Raw genomic sequence first — 6,928 nt, 5'->3', positions numbered from 1 at the left:
AGATTCAGGCCAGCTGGCCTTGGTGAATTCCCGAACGAACATCCCCATTGTCTCAGAGTGTGGGTGTAACTGTAACTGTAGTACTCCTAACAATGAGAGAAGGAAATGTCGCTGACTCTGATGCCTGCTTTTGGGACCCATTCTTCCTACTGGATTGACTTATCAGGCCTTAAAAGAGGAGGAGGAGCCTAAACTGCTACTGGAAACACCTTGATTCACTGATACCTCTGGGAGGCCCACCTGTATCTGAAGGAAAACAGTGGAGGAGGAGTGGATGGAAGGAGCAGCAGAAAGAAGGTTTGGAAGTGGAGCATTGGTTGGGATATAAAAATAAACAACAGCATCAAAACACCAAGAAAACAAAGAGAAACCCTCATACAACTGAAAGTTATGTGCTTATAATATTCTTTTTAACCACTGAAAGTTAGCCTTCTGGAATTTATTGCTACTAATGAAACACAAGCCCACCTTCATTCATCTGCCTTCGCTCATGAGTAAATCCTGCCTTTGATGATCACAAGTTCATTTCATTTTGGCTTTTACTTTTAAAAGTAATTACAATTTTTCATGGTTCTTTTTACAAAACTATATTCTTCTATGTAGAAGCAGTTAGGTGAAATAAAATTTAGGTTTTTATTATTTCATAAAGATATATCTAGCAAGAAAGACTTTGAAAAGAACTGAATTAGCAATTGAATGAAACTCTAATATCAAATGAGAAATTTAGGATACTCTGAGCATTGAATAATTATTTGTCTTGCAAGCAAATTTAATAATAAGCTACACTAACAGTAATACATATTTTTGAAAATAACATTGTTGATTTATTTAAACTAAATGACCATCTACTCAAGACTTAAAATATTTTAAACACTTTAAATTTCCCCTCCATAATTCTTTTGTCATTCTCATTGCAAATTGTATTACTTGATATTGAAATCTGTCATTACTTTTCCCTGAAAGCAAATGTCTCAGCCATAACACAAAAGGCAAATAAAAAAATAGAAAATGGTTATTGTTAGAATACCATCATTTTTGTAATTCTTTCCTCCATTTAAGATTAAGAATGTCATGACAGTATGATAATAATAAGAGGTCCTGTTATAGATTCTGACAAGGGAAGAGATGTTAAATGTAATATTTATTAAGATCCATTTACATGTGAGTTTGGATTTGGAACAGTTTTGAATAAAAATGACATGACTCCTTAAGCACTAATTATAAAGTTGTAATGACCTTCCCTTCAGGAATGTTTTGATGACAGATTCTATGGAAATAATGGAGCACTGTTGTTATGATGCACATAATCATCTGCTCGTGTGTCTCTTTCAGGAAATTCAGAATTCATGAAACATCTGTAAAATGCAACCATGGAAATTAAAATGGAGAAGGTCATAGAACCAACACATACTCTACCATCCTGTTTCTGGCATATAGTCCAATTTCTCCAATTTCTTAGATGCATATATTTGAACTATCTTGCATTCATTAAATAGCAACCAAATAACTTAGTGTTTCATTATGAATTGAATGTTTAAAGAAGATGAGTATTGGTCTTTTTCAGAGCTTTCCATAAAAATAAGAAGATGGAATACACAGCAAATTAGAGGTGGGGATAAATTATTATATAAAAATGTTTCATTTGGTGGTGGAAGGGACAATTATGTGATATTGATAGCACATAAGAAGGACGAAGACTGTGACTAAATAGATTTTGTAGTGTTGGGCCCACGTGCAGACTGGAGACAATGATGCCTTATGGTACCTTGTGTTTTACTGTTCTGTCCATACAATGACTGGTGAGGATCAGTCATATAACTGAAGGTGATTATCTTTACTCAGTTTATTGATTGCAATTTTTTATAGGGAAAGACATTTCCCTGCAAAATCTAGCCCTATTCCTGAAAGCATAGGTGCATTCTACAGCTGAGAAAATTAAAACATTAACAGTAACGAGTGTTTGAATTTATCAAATTTTAAAAATGCTTTATAGAATATATCCAGAGACAAGAATTTTTCATTTGTTGATCAAGAACTCAATTGATATTACACAGAGTAGTATGTGAAACCTTTTTTTGTAATTTTTGGCATCAATAAAATAGGAAAGGTTATATGCTAATAATTAGTGATAAGATTATTATTTAAGTAGATAAATAATAAAGAGGCAATGATGTGAATATGAAGGTTTTCAATATTGATCATAATATATTTTCTTTCTTTTTTTTTTTTTTTTGTTTTTCGAGACAGGGTTTCTCTGTGGCTTTGGAGCCTGTCCTGGAACTAGCTCTTGTAGACCAGGCTGGTCTCGAACTCACAGAGATCCGCCTGCCTCTGCCTCCTGAGTGCTGGGATTAAAGGCATGCGCCACCACTGCCCGGCTATATTTTCACACTTTAAAACACACACACTCCATTTATTCTAGAAAATTATGAGTAAGTTTAGAAAATAATATCCTGAAGTGTTTTAAGACATTTTCTTTCTTTCAAGAAACATTCATTTTCCTTTCATGTATTTAGAAATAGTAATTTATGCTTACTCTAAACAGAAAACTATAGGCATACAATTTAAAACTTAAAAATTTACTAAAACATCTTCATTTGTTTATGTAGTTGTATTTTATATGTATACAAATTTTACTAGGAATTCTTTAAATTTTTCTGTTCAATTTCAGTTTAGTGACTATTCAGTCATGTAAAAATGTATTAAGTAGTTATTACCTAAGTTCCTTGAGTTTAGTCATTTTATTCAAATACATACACAAACACAAATATATTCATGTGTGTAGAAACATACAAACATAATAAAATATGTATCTAATTTATATGAAAAGAATAAGAATATCTCAATTGTTGGCACATGAATTTTTATCAGCAATCAAAATTATTTACTGGTTCAGCATACAATTAAATAAATAAAATAATAAATAAAAACTATCATTAAAATATAATAAAATTCAAATTCACTCCATCTTCAAAACATGGACTAGAATTCTAGATTTGTAAGAATATGTACTTAGCATTGTCTCAAAACAGGAAAATGATATTTTTAAAAAATTGTAAGATGCTCTTTAACTTATAGGATGAGACAGGACAATTATTTGACCAGTTTGTAATTTATTACAGCATTGTTAATATCTTCAGTTTTCTTGATTGCTTTATGTGAAACACACTGAGGTACAAAACAGAAATAAAATGGAAGACATAGAAGAAGTGACAATTATACAAGAGTGAAAATGACTGTGAAGATGAAATTCCAACATGCTATCTGTCACTTCAAATACTCTGTCTAAAGTGTCAGTACTCATGACTACTGGAAAAGTGGAACAAAACATAAGTTACATTTGTCAAAACATGTGTAATCCAATATCTTGTAATTTCTGATTACTGTTGGAGTTCATGATATGCAAGCTCCTCACTAGAGAATGCCAAACTGTTCAAGAAAATTTGATTATAAGACATCAGCTATAATTTATAAATGTTAAGAGTTGATTATTATACTTTTGTGTACCAAATAGCAAACTTTGCTTTTTGCATTCAAAATTATAAGTTATTTTAGTAACTTGTATAATATCTCTAAAGAAATCTCAAATCATTGTAAGTTGATCAAACATATTTTATAAGAATTTCTCAAAAATAATGCTATTCAAACTTGATTATCCCATTTTTCTTTTAATCTATCAAAATCGAATATCACCAAGCAAAGCTAAAGAAGGTATAATCTCTTTGTTTGAGCTTACCTTTTATATTGAAATCAAGACATAATGAAAATGAAAAGAAATTAGAAGACAAAGCTGATAGAAGATTCATAATTTAATAAAATTTATTTTTATAATGTAATAAATATTTAGAGATAATTTTTAAGTTAAGCAGTCACTTTAATGACTAGGGTAATTATTCTTGTTTCAAATTAAAACCTTAACCGTGGGAGCAGTGTGTCTCTATTTCTTGGAACCTTTTTTTTTCTCTCGAGTTGCCTTGTCCAGCCTTGATATAAGGGCTTTTGCCTTTCCTTACAATATTTTGTTTTGTCGACTTTGTTTGTTGTCTCATGGAGGTCTAATCTTTTCTGAAGGGAAATATAAAGGGAGTGGATCTGGAGGAGAGAGAGGGACTAAGAAGGATTGGGTGGAGAGGGAACTGTAGTCAGGATGTATTATGAGAGAATCTATGTATAAAAAATATAGCACATTGTGTTTCAGCAGGACAACTCTAGGACACAGATCATGCTTCAATATCATTTTCCCCTAGAATCCCATGTAGGTCCTTGTGAAATCCAACAGGATTAAATTTAAGAATTCTGAGTCCTCTAGAGAGCCTCCCACATCAGTACATGATTGCACAAGAGTGCACATCAACTAAATGAGTCCCCAACCCATTTTTGCACTAGCAACACAATTTAGGTAGATCAGAAGTTGCATTCACACGTTTTTATTGCGTCTTCCCTATATAGTTTACTCATATTCTCTTTATGCTCAGAACCAGACAGGAACCACATTAATAAAGTGTTCTGCCTGCATGTGTGCTTGCAGGCCAGAGGGCACCAGATCTCATTATGGGGGTTTCTGAGCCACAATGTGGTTGCCAGGAATTGAACTCAGAACCTCTGGAAGAGCAGTCAGCACTCTTAACCTGTGAACCATCTGCACAATCATACCACAAGGACAATTGCTCAACTATGTTCATAGCAGCATTATTGGTAATAGCCAGAACCTGAAAAGAATTTAGAAGCTCATTAACCAAAGAATGGATAAAGCAGATGTGGTATATTTACACAATGGACCTTTACTCAGCGGTAAAAAAAAACTATGACATCTCGAATGAATGCAAATGGATGAAACTAGAAAAAAAAAAGAAAAAGAAAAAGAGAAAAACATCCTGAATGAGGTAACCCAGATCCAGAAAACAAACATGAACCGATAGCCAGTCACTAATGGAAGCAGATGCACTGACCTACAACAAAGTACTAGTCTGAGCTCCTGGAGTTCAGTTGAAGAGAGGTAGGATTACATGAACCAGGAGGCTCAAAAAAAAAAAAAATGAAATAGCTGACCCTTACTAGTGGGAGTTCACTTCATAGAATATGGACTGACACCTGGGGAATCCGCATAGGACCAAATTAGACTCTGAACATGGGTGTCAGCTATGTGGTTTGATATTTTGGGAGGGGATGAAAATGGCACCAGACCTGTTCCAGGTGGACAAACTTTTTTCATGGGGCAACTCCTTATGGTGGGATAACTTGCTCAGCCTTGATACATGGGGAAAGGTTGGTATGCCAGACTTTGTTGACTCACCAAGGAAGGCCTTACCTACTCTGAAGAGTGGATAGTGGGTGGGAAGGCAGAAACAGAAGGGGCAGGAGAAGGGAAGGGTGGGGGAACTGGGATTGGTATGTAAAATCAAAAGTATTTTTTCTAACAAAAAATTTTAAAAATCAATACCATATTCAAAATCTTCATAGCTGATTTGAAATCTACATTTGAAAACAGAAAACAATAACAGCAACAAAAATCGAAGCAACAAAGACTATGCCTAAAGTGTTCTACAAAAGTAGCAGGATAGAAAGACCAACTTAAAAAATATAGAAGCCTTTCCATGTACTAATAACAAGCATGCTAAATAAAGAGATAATAGAGTAACCCGTTTACAACAGTAAAAAAGAAAGGAAGAAAGGAAAGAAGAAAGGAAGAAAAAGGAAATAAAATAAAAAGGAAAGTAGATAAAAACCTAAACACCTCCAATATTCATTGATTGGTAGAAATAATGTTGTTAAAATGACTGTAATCAAATCAATTTATAGATTGAATGTAATCTCAAAGACCATCAAGATACTATTCATAGAAATACAAACATATACACACACATACACACACATACACACACACACACACACACACACACACACACACACAAACGAACTAAAGTGAACATGGAGGGACCAAGGATTCTCTGAAACCCCCATTACTTCTGAGCAAAAGGAATAGCTGAAAGAATTACCATACCACAACAGATATTATATTATGAAGCTGTAGTATCGAAAAAGAACGATACTTGTATAAAAGTAAAAATTAGATTAATGGAATGGGATGAAAGACCTGACTCAAAGCGCACATAGGTTACAGACAGCTTATATTTTTCAAAGATGTCAAATGTACACAGGAAAATAAGCAGCATCTTTAACAAATGGGGCTGGGAAAACAGAATTTCCACAGATAGAATAATAAAATGAGACCAGTGTCTATCAGTGTCCATTAAAATAAGTATAAGTGGATCAAATGTCAAATGTAAAAGCTCAAACACTAAAATTTCTAGAAAATATAGTCAGTACCCAAGACTTAAGTGCAGGGAAGGACTTTCTGAGTTGACTCCAGTTGCTCAGGAATTGGGGATAACAATTAATAAGTATGACCTTATAAACTGCAAAAGCTAAGATACACAGAAAACCATCAATCCAGTGAAGAAGATGCCCATAGAATAGCAGAGAATTCTTGTTAACTAAACATATGATAGAGGATTAGTTTCAGAATATATAAAGGACCCCTGAAAGCAAAGTATCATTAAAACAAATGAGACCTCTGTGACCGACATGTGAAACAGCCTGCAGCATGTCTGACCAGGAGGAGGCAAACAATTCAATGGAAAACTTGCAAGGTCAGAAGTAAAGAGACTGTGTGAGACTTGACAAGAGAGGAGTGAGATTCATTTAAATCTAAAATGACAACACAAGGCAAAGCCCTGCATCACATCAGGCTGATTAGTCCCTTCAACTTTCAATTTTCCTTTTCCCATTTTCTTAATTTTGTTCTTTTGCCTCTGTTCTTTTCCGCCATTTTGGGAGGTTAAGAGTGCCTGGAACATAGTAAGTACTCAAAAACTCTTTTCAGGGAGAAAAAGAGCACAAGAACAATTCTTTTTTTTTTCTTTTTTTT

This window comes from Microtus ochrogaster, linkage group LG1, assembly GCF_000317375.1.
Source record: "Microtus ochrogaster isolate Prairie Vole_2 linkage group LG1, MicOch1.0, whole genome shotgun sequence".
NCBI lineage: Eukaryota > Metazoa > Chordata > Mammalia > Rodentia > Cricetidae > Microtus > Microtus ochrogaster.
The sequence above is the reverse complement of the archived record's forward strand: the minus strand, read 5'-3'. Positions refer to the sequence as shown.